We start from the raw sequence: 13,907 nt of genomic DNA, 5'->3' as shown, positions 1-13,907 counted from the left end.
TTAGGGGCTTTTCACTGCATATTCTTAGGTCAGGGCTATCGTTAGCTAAGAGTTAACCCCTGGGTTTAGTTGATTGTCAGGGAAATAACTATTATATTATAATTGCACCAATATATTCAATTGAGTAAAGATGCTAGTATGTTGATGCGCTTACATGCTAACATGGGCCACAGTATATTCATATGCCATTATGCTTTAATGTTGCATGCAGAAAAAATAAAATCTTACACATTACTACTACTTATACTAAACATTACCATATTAACTGTATGCATGGTAATATAGTGACCATGTAGCATCTCTAAATCACATGCTAATAAGCTAACATAATACAGATTGCATATTAACTAAAAACAAAATGTTTGCATGTTTTACTAACTGTCATGTTTACATGCTAATATGCGGAACAATACATGCTAACAAGCTAATGCGCAGAACATCAGTTTGCAGACTAACAATTGTGTGCATGCTACTGTGCCAACTGTGTTCCTGCTGATATGCTAAACATGCTTAATATCATATGCTAAATGTATATATTTAGCTTGCTAATGTGCTAAATGTCAATAACATACAACTTTTTTCATGCGAACTGTTGTCTAGCCTACAGTTAGCCAAGTATAGCATATTAGCAACATCACAGTTTACATTGATTGGGATTTGGGTGCATTCAGCTGAATTATACCTACATGAAAATACAGTCATGATGCTTTCATGTACCAAAAGAGATTTTAAAAAATATGTTATTTTGAAAATATGCAGCTATCACCATTATGTGGACATTCAGGGAAAGCACATTAATATTCATACTTAATATTACAAAACAGTTATTGTGTAGTAGGCCTACTTTCATTTGCCATAAAATTTGCATGAGAAACATGCATCCATCATTTTGTTTTTGGAAATATACGTGTTTTCCAGTTTCCACTTATCATAAAAGCCTGTAGCACAATCTCACTGTTGCTGGTAATATTTTTCTGTATGTGGCCATTTGAGGATAACGGATTAGAACCTTCTGCCCTAGTTACATCAGTTAAAACATCTACACTAATACACACATCTCACAGTACAACATTTCTCAGTCTGTGAGGAATTGCGGGACTTTGTTGCTCTCCCTGTGGGACTTGTCAGAGGAGAGTGACAATGCAAGAGGAGACTGTATGCAGTAAAAACAGAAAGAGTGTGGAAAACAGAGGCAGGGCAGGTGATTTCGCAGGGGAAAAGAGCGAGCATGAACGGGGCACGGAGCGAAACCATTGGACTGAGTGAGATAATGAGCCGCAACAACTGTGAGCGGATCTGAAAGAGAGATTTAATGGGACAGAAGAGAGAAGAATAGAGAGCTGGAGGGATGAAGTGAGCGCTGGGCGAGAAAGAGATGGAGATTTGATGGGATAGAGTGAGAGGAAGAAACAGAGTTAGAAAACCCCAAGGCGATCTCTGTCTCTCTCCGTCCGTCTGCCTGTCTGTTCCCCACTGTTTCCAGCTTTCTGAGACGGAGGGATACTGCCAGACGGATGTGAAAGGACACAGCGAGGGGAGGAGAGGAGGGATGACAGCAGCCACGGGATGATATGTGGATGGATTGAGGGAGACAGGGAGATAAGAGCAGAAGGTGAAGTGCTTTCTCTCTCTTGAGGCGGAGAGGTGACACAGGTAAAGATCTGAAGAGGAAGATAGACAGACGGAGTGAAAGACGGACTGGTGACATGTTTTCTCACTCAGAGAAGAGAAGATCACGGGGAATGGTTTTAAGGAGTTTGTACCAAGTCAGAATGTGTTATTTTCACCACAAGCAGAAGTTTTTTACAGTTACGGAAGCAAAAACAACAAAATGAGTGCAGGGTCACGCATGTGCGGTTGAGGCTCGACATTCAGAGCTCATCAAAGTTGAACTGTGCAAAGTGAAGATACAAATTAGTGCACGTGAGATCGTGCCCTGAAATAGACACAAGGCACACACGGCTACACTGCACATCATCTTGGGGCAAAATAATCCTAAAATCCTGAGTTCATATCCAGAGTTCATCTCTCCCTAAGGCCGAATATCTGCTCATAAAAATGTTCTGTGCTGTACTGATAAAGTTTTACTATTTTCAAGGAATAAAAGCCTGTTTTTGTTAGAGACGTGCACAATTAGTAACAATATGCTCAATACATGACAATAAGCTCATCTTTGGATAACCTGTGTGTGCTTCAGAGGCTTTTCAGAGGACGCAGGAACAGGTGGAGGTGTTGATAAATACAGAGAGTTGGAGGAGAGAATTACTTTTTCACCTTGGAAAGTATGGTGATGAGACAAAAGATAAAGCTGCAGAGGGAAGAGAAGTGAAGTGCTTTTTGTTTGTTTCTTGAGTTGTGACACAGGTAAAGATTTAGGAGGAACTTTATGTCCCTTGTATGGTGGACAAAGGTGAAGGAAGGAGTGAAGTGAAGGATAGAGGGAGTAATAAAGGGCGTCTGCGCTGAGTGGTCGTGGTGAAGAACATTGAGGTGAATGGGACGTGTGACAGAGATGGAGCGAAGGATGAAAACTGCTTACTTGCCCTTGTGTAGTAGTGACAGAGGTGATGATTAACTACATAATGCAGGCTTAGTAAAGAGGCAGAGCCAGAGATGACTGAAGAAATTAGCATATAAATTGAGAACTTAAAAAAAAACCGAGCCTCAAATAGATAATTCAGTGTGCAGCTTAAACATCAACTCGTCATTGACCAGAACATTTTCTATTACTGCTCACAGTTAGTGAGCGATGGGCGAGGCTCAAACAATCGCCCCCAATGGCTGAGGCAGATTTTATTTACCTCGTATGTATTTTATATTGAAATACATCGTACTTAGTAGGTAAAATACATTTAGTGAATGTGCAGGCCTGGAATTAAGTCATTTTAGGGGAAGGCAAATTTTGAGGGACTTGATAAATACAAATTTATTGGGGTATTGCAGCTAAAATGTCCAGCAACAGTGGTGCAGTAACAAAAAGTGATGTTTGCATTGTATGAAGACAAAACAGTATTAAAATTAACTGATAATTAGCCTGATGAGCCAGTAAATTATACTAAGGCAGTGGTTTCCTCCTGAAGAATAAGTGATTAATTCACAAGCTTTTCTGTTAAAAAATGTATATCATAATATTCTTTCCATTCTTAGAACCTTTATTTTTTGGAAAATGTCTTAAAGCTTAACATTTTTTCTTTTAAGAGCCCATCAGAGCAGGTTAATACACTTATCCTTACCAAAATCATTGTAATTCATTATCACAGAGAGATGTGGCCTAAGAAGTAGCCTACTATGGTATTTGTGAGTGAGGACAAAACAGTTTTAAGGACAAAGAAGTCTGTATAAATTCTGATTGTAGTTACTGTCTGCAAATCTAATTTTGACAGCCTCAGAGCAGACAAAGCCTCGGGGGCCTGCTGTGATTTTTGCCTTGGTAACCAATGTACGAAGTCACTGTTTCTATGAAGTTTCTCATTATTTTGACTTAACAGCATCTTTATTCATCTGCATCTTTATTTATTTGCTCCATTACAATTATTTGACAGCTTTTGTTACTGGTTGCTTTGCGAATTGTGCATTTTTTTTGCATTAAACAAAGCCTAGCTTCTCAAATGTGAGGATCTGCTGCTTATCCTTTTAATTCCTCTAATGATTTTAATCAAATTGATTGCTTTAGACTTTGCTCATGTGATTAATTATGTCATAGATTAATTGACTCCTGATTGAGTCCTAATGGTGCATTGGAGTCCGGATCCGTGGTGTCAAAATCTTGAGCTTTATAACCTACCACCCACCCCGACCACCTCTCTGCAGATTGCATGCAGTACAAAAATATAGCACTTCCTTGGCAAATTGGCAAAACACATTACAGTATATAAACATCATTTCTAGGAGACAGTTGTGCAGGAAATACAGCTGAAGCGAAACCTTCTGTAAAATTCTTTGATCCATATAATCCTCTGCCAGGCTCATTATTATCCCAACAATCAGTCACAAGTTCATATTTTCTTCACTTTTTTGCACCTAACAGACAGTAATACACTAATTAAATATCTGTCATGCGTTCTTGCGATATGACTCACAGAAAGCGAGAGGAACTCGCCTGCAGTCTGCTTAGGTGGGCTGCCATCTTTACTACACCTTGCTGGGAGGTATAATTGGCTGCAGCTCTGGCGGAGCAGTCGTTTGAGCAAGACTCATACAGAAAGTAGAAAGTCTTATTTTTCAAAACATCCTGCGGAGACTTGCCGGAGTGACTCTCGGTCCTAAAATAAGACTTATTCTCAAATTTAGATCGAGGAGGAGATGAGGAGCGCTATGAGAAGATGTGAGGAGTTATAGAAAGCGGCTGAAAAAGGGAGCGGAGAAGAAGAGGGAGCTGTCAGCGGTTAATAAGATGTCAACATAAGAATAGTTGAGAAGTGAGAGGAGATGGAGGGTTTGCTGAGGAGAGAAGTGGAAGAGGGCTGTTATAGAAAATATCTGCCACTATAAGCAGACAGTTCATGTGTGGGAGAAACCGACAGTGGAGGCTGAGATACTACATGTTCTTTATGCTGGAACTATTATGTGATGTAGGTTATCACAGGATAATCCAGTGATTTAGTTTTGCATAAATGAGGCTGATTATTTACTAAATGTTCTGCTACCACTGCCAACACGTTGAAGTACCAGCACCAGCTTTTGGCAGTACTTACCATACTGTATACTTAATATACTGGGAGTATTCTCTTTTCTAGCAACTTTTTTCATTTTACAAAATAAAGCAGACTAGTCTTTGTTTGATCCTAAATAAAATAGCCAGAGATGGGACAAAGTTGTTTGGCCTCATGCAAGAACATTGTCATATTCTTATCTTTTTCTCATGCAAACTTGCCACGTCAGATTCAGCAAACGCACTAAATTTATTTCAGGTAACTGTGTAAATGATCTGTCTGTGCTAGCTAACTTCCTTGCTAACATGCTCAGGGACTTGTTTAGACCACCTACAAAAAAATGTGATAATATTTACTAAAAGAAAAGGCATCTATAAGCTGCTTATAGTCAGTCAGCTTAAAGTGGCATGTAAGTGAATGTTGCACAAGCTCAAATGATGGCAACACATGAGTCTTGTGCCACAGTTTTTGGGGAAAAGTGTCGTTTTTCAGGCTGTGTGTGCAAGTGCCGCTTGATCTGAAGCACCTGCCTCATGGGAGGAGCTTAAACAGATGGCGTCCAGCATGTGTGGCCTAATGTCTTTTATCACGCTCTTATATTCTGTATCATTGATCTGAGTCTGCAAAGTAAATAATATGTGTAATCAAACTGTCTGTTTGGCCTTTTTGTAGATAAACACATTCAAATCCTAAAAACTCTCACAGAGTCTTAAAGTCTGCAGACTGCAGATGCTCCGACAAATGTGAATCTTGTTTGGCAGAATTGTCTCGCATAAGCCTCCGTGCCAATAAAAGTCACTGAACTGACAGAAACAGACGCTCAGAGGAAATCTGAAAGATGAACAGAACATGGAGGAGGACACAGAAAACGAAGAGAATGAAAGAGAGACAGCTGTCGGAAAAAATCGGCCATATTCTGAATTTTTCGTTAAAGTGAGAGACAGAGAAGCAGAGAGGGAACGATGGGAGGACTAAGACGGAGTGAAAAGAGCACGGGAGGTCATGGATTTTAGAAGACAGACAGATGTCAACAAAAGTAATGGCAGTAGTAATCAGATAAAAGCATGCACTGCACCTGCTGTTTGATATTTCTAAACCATCAGTTGAATTTGAACAATAAAAGCCAGCGCAAGGTGGTCAGTCAACGCACGGACCGTGCATCTTCATGCACACCTTCTTTTTTGGTTCATGCATATGGATCAGCAGGTGTGGTGATTATTAAGCCAGTCACATAATTTATCTAAGAGCTCCAAAAAAGCTGAACTGATCACGGCAAAACATGGCAACGACTCAGCTAATGTGAAAGCTTCACCTCAGGAAATGCGTGGATGTTTCAGAGCATCACGCCATGAACACATCGCCACAAATCTGCACTACGAGGACAGGCGGAGTCTGATCTATCTTCAGTTAGCTATAATGATGCTAGAAATAAAAACATGAAGAAACTGATTTGGTGATAGTTACTTTGGACTGACGCTATTTTAGCAGTAATTCTAATGTTTCCCACGGTGGTTACTTAGTTTAGTAATAGTGTGCTTTCATAATTAATGTGTGTTTGCAGTGCAGTGTGTATGAAACATAAAACATGAGCTACTTTTGCTAAAAACAAAGTTGGGAAAGCAGTCATGGGACGTTTGGGAACATTATCTCGGGCTTTGGGAGACATTTTACAACATTTTCTGGCATTTTGAAGATCAGGCAACAAAAAGATGAATCTAGAAAATGATAAACAGATTAATTAGTTGCAGCCCTAAATGCAGTTAAGCAGTTTTTTTTTCTCTACCAGTTTTGTAAATGTTGTTTGTTTGTGTAACTTTATACATGCAGCTCAGGTTAACCTGTTATGTGGGTGGGAAAAAGGGGAAATGGGTGGAACTTTATAAGATAAAATAAGATAACCTTGTTAATCCTGAGGGAAATACTGCAGATTTATCAACATATCATTGGTGCTGTTGTGACTCAGCAAACTTTCACTGAAAAGGAAGGACAGGCTGTATTCACTTAAGACAACAACTTTCTCCAGATATCTTCCAGCCTTATCTGTTCGTCTTTCTGGCCTGGACCGCTACTAGTGCACCACTAATTTCACCCCAGTCATTTTAGGATCTAGAGGACCTCAGTCTTAAGTTTTTAAATACTCTCGAATCATCATGTGTATAGTGGTGATTTAATCTTTATATTCATACATGAAGCATAAAATAAAGATGGAGGCATCTTCTGCTCTTGCTGGTTTTTTGCGCACCTCATGAGAGATGTGAGGACAGAAAAAGAGAGACACTGAAGACAGAACAGTGCATTGTGGGAGACATGTGGTCATAAAGGATGCAGACAGGAACACTGGCCCCTGGACGCCATGACAACGACAGATGTTGACAAACAAACAGATGCCACATTAGCCTCTGCAGATGCCCTTTGCTAGTGTGTGTGTTTGTGAGTGAGTGTGTGTGTGTGTTTGTCCTTTTCGTCTTCCATTTATGAAATTTTATCTTTTAATTTGTGCGTGTGTGTGTGTGTGTGTGTGTGTGTGTGTGTGTGTGTGCGCGTCAGTCTCAGGAGACGGTTGCTGAACACTGTCAGGACACTTATGTAAGCCCTCCACGTACTGCAACCTCTTTCTTTCCCTCCGTCTTTCTCTTCTACTGTCACATCCTTTACCTTCGCTGTCATCCTCTCTTTCTCTCCCTCCATCGTTCCTTCTCTTTCCCTCCATCTCCACCTTGTGTTCCTTTGTTTTCCCTTTCCTTTCCTTTCCTCTCCTTGCCTTTACTTTCCTTTCCTCACTCACTTCATGTCTCTTCTCTCTTTCCTCTTTTTTGTGCTGACTTGTTTGTTGTGTTTACACCCTCCTCACATCTCTCTCTCTCTCTCTCGTATCTCTGGATAACCTCCTTTTAGCTCTCTCCTTTGTTCCTTCATTTGTCGTCTACAGTGCGTGTTCCTGTTTGATTTGCATGTAAATGTGTTTTTCTTTTTCTTTTTGCATGTAAATGTGTGCATGTTGATGTGTATGTTGTGTATGATGGAGGTCGAGGTGTCGCACACTAAGTCCTGCCACTGTGTTTCACCAACAACAGGCTTTTAGAGCAAATTATATAATGCTGTGACTGAGTGTGTGAGTGTGATGGGAAACTGAGACCTGCATCCTTTGTTGTCTCTTTATTGTTCCTCCTGGAAATCTGTCACACACACACACACACTCGCGCAGCTGTATGCACACATACACATGGTCACATGCGTCCACACGTTCACACATTCATGCATTATTGAGTAATTGTGCAGACTACTGTTGCATATTCATTAAAGGGATAGTTTAGATTTTTTGAAGTGTGGGCTGCATGAGGTACTTATCCACAGTCAGTCAGTGTGTTACCTACAGTAGATGGCGGAGAAGCAGCAGCAGAACTGGTGTAGGAAGCTAAGCAATGTGCTGCTGTGGACAGGGTCAGCAGCAAAACACATTCACTTTGTGTGTTTTTTGTGTATAGTAATTGCCTTAATTCTACCAAAAAATAAACCTAATAACTTTTATTAAATTCTTTTGAAGTCGAACTCAACCTGAGTGGCTGACGGAGGTAAACAACCATGAGGTGCTAATTCTAGTTGCAGTTTGCTCCAGAAATAACATTTCTAACCGTTTTATACTAACACAGAATTAATCAATAGTCAGATGTCAATCAAACTAAAACTGGAACATCACTGCCAGTTAAACTTCAAACTGACACTGAGATGTTTTTTGCTCAGATTTAACACTTCTTTTTAGATTCCAAGATATTTCTGGAGCTGTACCACCACCATCACCACCACCACCCCAAAATTTAATTTAATTGTTTCCAGCTGAGAGCAGCTCCTCCACATCCTTTGTCCATTGCACTGTGGGAGAATAGTGTGCATCAACAGCACACTCAAAAGTCGAGTATATTTAGTAGTCATTCTGTCTAGTTTGAGTATACTTCATTTTGAAGACCTACCTACTCAAAGCCCACTTATAATTAGTGTGTGGTTTGGGTTTGGGACATGCTGTAAGATGGTGAACACAGAAAACTGTACGCCTGATAAACATCAGCATGTTAGCTTGTTGAATTGTGAGTTTGTTAGCATTATAACGTTAGCATTAATGCTGCATTAATCGTCGAGAACTTTTTAGGCATCGTTCTCCCTGTACCACATTAATGCTGGGTAAATTTAAAGCAGCCCTATGCACTGAAAAAATTGAAGTGTTGGACCAACTTTAAAAAATTAATTTAAGTGGGTGGCACAAATGATGAATTTGTTTTTGTTTTTTTACCTGTAGTGTTAATCCCACGTGTTAACTTGATTTGACAGAACTTAACTAAAAAACTTAACTACTTTTCCAATTGAACCCATTTTTAAACTGTGATTGTACACTGAAAAAAGCCATTAACAAGTTATATTAAGGCAATTGCTCTGAAATTTATTTGAAAAAGAAGATAAATTGTGTTTAACTAAATGAATTTTTTTTTTAAGCAGTTCTCTTTTTTCATTGCATGCCAGCAGCCTCACAGAGCTGCTTGGATGCTGGTTGGATCTCAGTCTTGTTCGTTGAAGACTGACCTCTTATTAAACAAAAGGTCACATTTTTGTAATACCCTTACGCTCCTCAGGAATGCATATGCTTTTGCTATTTGCTAATGAGGGCTAAATATATGACAACCAAACCAGACGGACATTTTTACAACGCAATCATCTGCGGTGTTCCCACTTGTTATCGCTCAGGGCCTCCAACATGGCCACCAGAGAGGTGTTATAATACCAGACAACCTTGTATTGAACATGACAAACTGTGTGTACGTGTGCTCAGGTTACATATGAGTGCGTAACGTATATCCGTGCGACAGTGTGTGAGTGTAAGCACATCCTCGTCAGCACTCTCCAACGTGATCAATGCAAATTACATCTCCAATATACTCTCCGTGTCTCCGTGGGATCGATGCATGCTGTCGGACGCACGCGGTCCAACTCGGCATTCCACGCGCTCCTCTCCGGCTCCGTCTTCTCCTTTATCATCCTCTCATTCTTTGACTCCTTCTCTCCATCCCGCCTTTTTAACCTTGTGTCTCTGTCTCCAGGGAAACCTGCTCATCCATTCCAGTTTTTAATTCCTCCTTCTCCTTATTATTTCTTGTCCTCCTCCCTCTGCTTGTGTCCTCTCTTCTTCTCATCTCCTTCCTCCTCTCTTCTGGATTCCTTCCCTCTCTTTTTGTCTCGTCCTCCCTCTCCTCATTTCTTGTTTTTACTCTCCTCGTCGTTGTTCCATCCTCTCCTTTTTGTCTTCTGTTTTTCCCCTCCTCCTCTCTGTACTACTTTTATTTAGGGCTGTCGCAATAATCACAGTTTTGAAACCACGCAATAGTTTTTTCATGAGGCTAGGTCCTTCTTGTTTTACACTTCAGTGCAAGTTAAATAAATGAATCAATGCCGTAAAACATTTGACAATCAATATGAGAGCCAGTAACAGTACAAGCTCAAGGATGGATCGGTATCGGCCGTTTGTGACCTGACTTCAAAGTTGGAAGCTGTATGTTTTGCCATGTTTGAAGTTGTTTTAGTCTTTATTTTGGCCCTGACAGTAGCATGTTGCATGGCTATTCTCACTGGCTGGTGAGGAGGGGCTTACCATGATGTAAAGGTCGGCAATTGCCTGAGGCTGCAAGCCACCAATGGGCCCATAAAACGCTTAAGAATGGATTCTTTTTCCCCTGCTAATTAATACTCAATTATGGCATCAGAATGCTTAATTTAGAGTGTCTCAGAGCCCCACTGCTAACCTGAATTATTCAGTGATCTTACTGTGCATCTGCAGAAATGATTCAGGAAGACATTTGCCAACTTGTGTAAACAAACAGCTCGGTGTGGCGCATATACTCTTGAAAATTTAGGTGAAGCTACCATGGAAAAAAGGAGGAAGCAGACTCTACCCACCCCGACCACTGCCTGTCTGGCAAAAGAAGTATCTGCTGCTGTAGCACCAGATAACAGAACAGCTTCTCTCCTGAGGCTCTGCGCTCCATAAATAAAGTTTTTATGACTTTTTATATGACTTATTATTTATTCAAGGATTGAAAAAAGAAAGAGAACAAGGGATGTGGTGGGACACATGCCTGTCTTTGCCTAAGCCCCCAAAATGAGCTTTTTCAGAATCGGGGTTGATTCACAAATTAAGTAATCTGCAAAAAACAAACAAAAGAATGGTACTAATTCTGCACATCATGCTGTTGAGCTGACCTTTATAACCGTAGGGGAAATTCCATCACCGTGACAGTACTATTCTTATTTCCTCTCCTCTTCTACTGTCCTTCATTTCCTTTCTTCTCCTCTCCTTTCTTGTTATTTCCTCTCGCTTTAATTTCTTTTCCTCTCATCTTGTTTTCTTTCCTCTTGTTTCCATTCTTCCCTTCTCTTTTCTTCTCCTCTCCTGCCCGTCCTCTTCTCCTCTTGTTTGCTCTCCTCTTTTTTCTTGCTTCTCATTTTCTTCCCTCCTCCCTCTCTCCACCTCTCTTGTCTTCTCTCCGCTCCTCTCCCTGTAGACGTGGTCATGATATCGATCCAACTTTCAACCTTTCCTCTGATAATCTGAACAGAAAGAGACAGAAGGAGAGGGAGAAGAAGGGGTGGGGAAAAGGAGGGGGAGAAGAGTGAGCTGAGCTTCTGAAGTGTGAGGAGTTATGTAACGCCAAAGTAACTTTGGGTTTCAACTCAGTGGTTCCAACTTAATGGGTAAATTGCACACGGGTTAGCGGTCATGCCGAGGGCCTTTAAACCCAAAATAAACTCTCTGATTGGCTGTTTGACACACACCAAGTAATGAACTGTGTCCAGCTGGCTGACAGAGAGGTGTGGGAAAGTGGCAGTTACCCTTCACAACACCTCTGCGGTGCATTCTGGGTTGTTCTGATAAATAAGCGTAACGGGAAAAAGTGTGAACGGTTGGAAGAGGGAGCGCAGGAGAGGTGTGGATTGAGAAAAGGCGGGAGGGAGGAGAGGATGTAAAAGCCGAGGAGAGAGAGGGAGAGAAGAAAAGAGCAGAACGAGGAGCGAGGAGATAAAAATGGAACAAAACGGGAAATTAAATGAAGCAGAAAAGGCTGATGAGACTGGATATCAGGTGAAGGAGTAACTGGATTACTGTGATGGATTTGTCCAAATGTCCCAAGCAGCATTTAAACAGTACCTGAGTTCATTTTATGCTGTTCTATGCATTATTTTAACTTGCCATCACTGATCCTACTGTAATATAGCAATTTAATTTTAGAGTTGCATAGAGTCCAAGTCTCTGATGTGATCCCTAATACTAAAGAAATTACCTTGACACTCAATAATGGTAGAATTAAATTAAAGTTAAACTTCCAAGTTTAGCTTGAAAAGAAGTTTTGAATTCACGACCACGCTCGTCTGGAGCATCAAGTCCTCCAAATTAAGTGACAGAACACATTGTTTGCCCTCTACTCACTTTGGAGCAGTGATTCTCAACCTGGGGGTCGTAAACCCCGTTGGGGACAAGGGTTTCTGATTGCATCAGATACTGCAGCTAAAGGGTACCTTACCTTAGGATACTTGGTCATGTTTATTTGGTTTTTTTTTTTAAATAACGTTGGAAACAGGAAACAAACAGCAGTCTCCTCTGTTAGTCTGATCCATTCATCAACCTCGACCTCCTTGTTGCTTTATGTCACCTGACATCCTCTTTTCTTCCCTCATCATTCCTACAGCCGTTAGAGGGTTTTGCCACTTGAACAAAATATGTCAGATGTCATTTCAGGACACTTACTGTTGAGGCTCTGTGGCAACGAACTGAACATTTTAGGCTAACAGAAAAAGGTGATTTTTATAAGACGATGTAGTGCTGGGATCAGGCTTCAATTAATGTTGTTTTTTATTTTGTCATTGTGTTTTTGTACTCATGTGGATTGTTGCCAGATTTGTTATTTTACTACCTGTGTTGAAAGCCTTTCTGTGTGTCCAAAGTAAATATTTCTGTCCCTTTTGAAGAAGGAACAGATGAAGTACAACAGCGAGTCGGGTCAGGTTTGGGACTCGAATTAAAAAGTTAGGTCAGGTTGCATGTTAGTCATCAGCTGCAGTTCCGGTTCATGTCTCGGGTCGCTGTTTGTGCTGGTAGATCCGGTGCAGCCTCTTTTGAAGTGAAGTCCAGTGCCACGTTTAGACCACACATTCATGCTGAGATTATACGTACTGAGCCTTTAACGCCCTGCCATCCCCTTCAAACACCTTTAATAATTAAGGCTGCCATTTAAATGGGAATGCTGTCTACACGGATCATTGGCGTTTATTAGCACTGAGGCAAGAGAGTGCAGTGACAAGATAAACACATGCATGCTTACACACATCATTGCGCGCGTACGCACACACACACAAATGACCAGATAGAGTCTCACACACACACACACACACACACAAACACGGCCAGATACACACATGAAAACACACAGTGAATGCAATCTTATTGAGTGAAACTGAAACTCCTGAGGTAAACGGATGACCTGCTTTTAATTCAACACACACACAAACACAGACGTGCTGCAGTGAAGTCGCCCCAGGGTCTGATGCTCTAATGATCAGCTGTATCCAAACCTGTAGCAAATAACCTCATGAGAGAAAAGGAGATTAAAAGAAAAGAGAGAGAAAAGGTCAGAGGTGAATCGCAGTCAGAAATTCTGCATTGATCAAAGCAGTGTAACGAAAGATGGACGGCTGAAAGAAAAGAGTGGTGAAGGAGAGGGAGAGATGAGAAAAGAGATGTAAGGACAAATGAAGAGTTTAAAGTAAATCTTGTCCTAATCTTGGTGAGATCCTAGGCTGATCCTAGCCCAATCTTGACTGGATTTTATCCTGTCCTAACCTGATCCTAGCCTAATCTTAACCAGATCATAACTTAATCCTAACCCGATCTCCATCCCATCTCAGCCATATTGTGACATGATCCTAGCCTGAACCTGGTCTAGTCTTGATCAGACTCTAATACAATCCTAGCTGGACCGAACCCGATCATCACCCAATCTTGGCCATATCGTAACCTGATCCTACCCAAATCCTAACCTGATCGTTGCCCAGATGTTGGTCCAAAGTTGGACAGATCGTAACCTGATCCTAGCTTGATCTTGGCCCAATCTTGACCAGATCATAACATGATCCTACCCAAATCCTAACCTGATCCTTGCCCAGATTTTGGTCCAAAGTTGGACAGATCGTAACGTGATCTTAGCCCCATCCTAACCT

The 13,907-nt window shown here is 41.0% G+C and overlaps 1 protein-coding gene across 1 annotated transcript in view; it reads left to right on the top strand.

The window, feature by feature from the left end:
* The window catches only part of trpc5a (transient receptor potential cation channel, subfamily C, member 5a), a 78,392-nt gene that overhangs the window by 14,603 nt on the left and 49,882 nt on the right, over positions 1-13,907 (top strand). The window lies entirely within an intron of this gene.

The sequence above is a fragment of the Lutjanus erythropterus genome, chromosome 23, assembly GCF_056507025.1.
Source record: "Lutjanus erythropterus isolate fLutEry1 chromosome 23, fLutEry1.hap2, whole genome shotgun sequence".
NCBI classification, from domain to species: domain Eukaryota; kingdom Metazoa; phylum Chordata; class Actinopteri; order Lutjaniformes; family Lutjanidae; genus Lutjanus; species Lutjanus erythropterus.
Note: the sequence above shows the minus strand (reverse complement) of the source record. Positions and strands in the feature narration are given on the sequence as shown.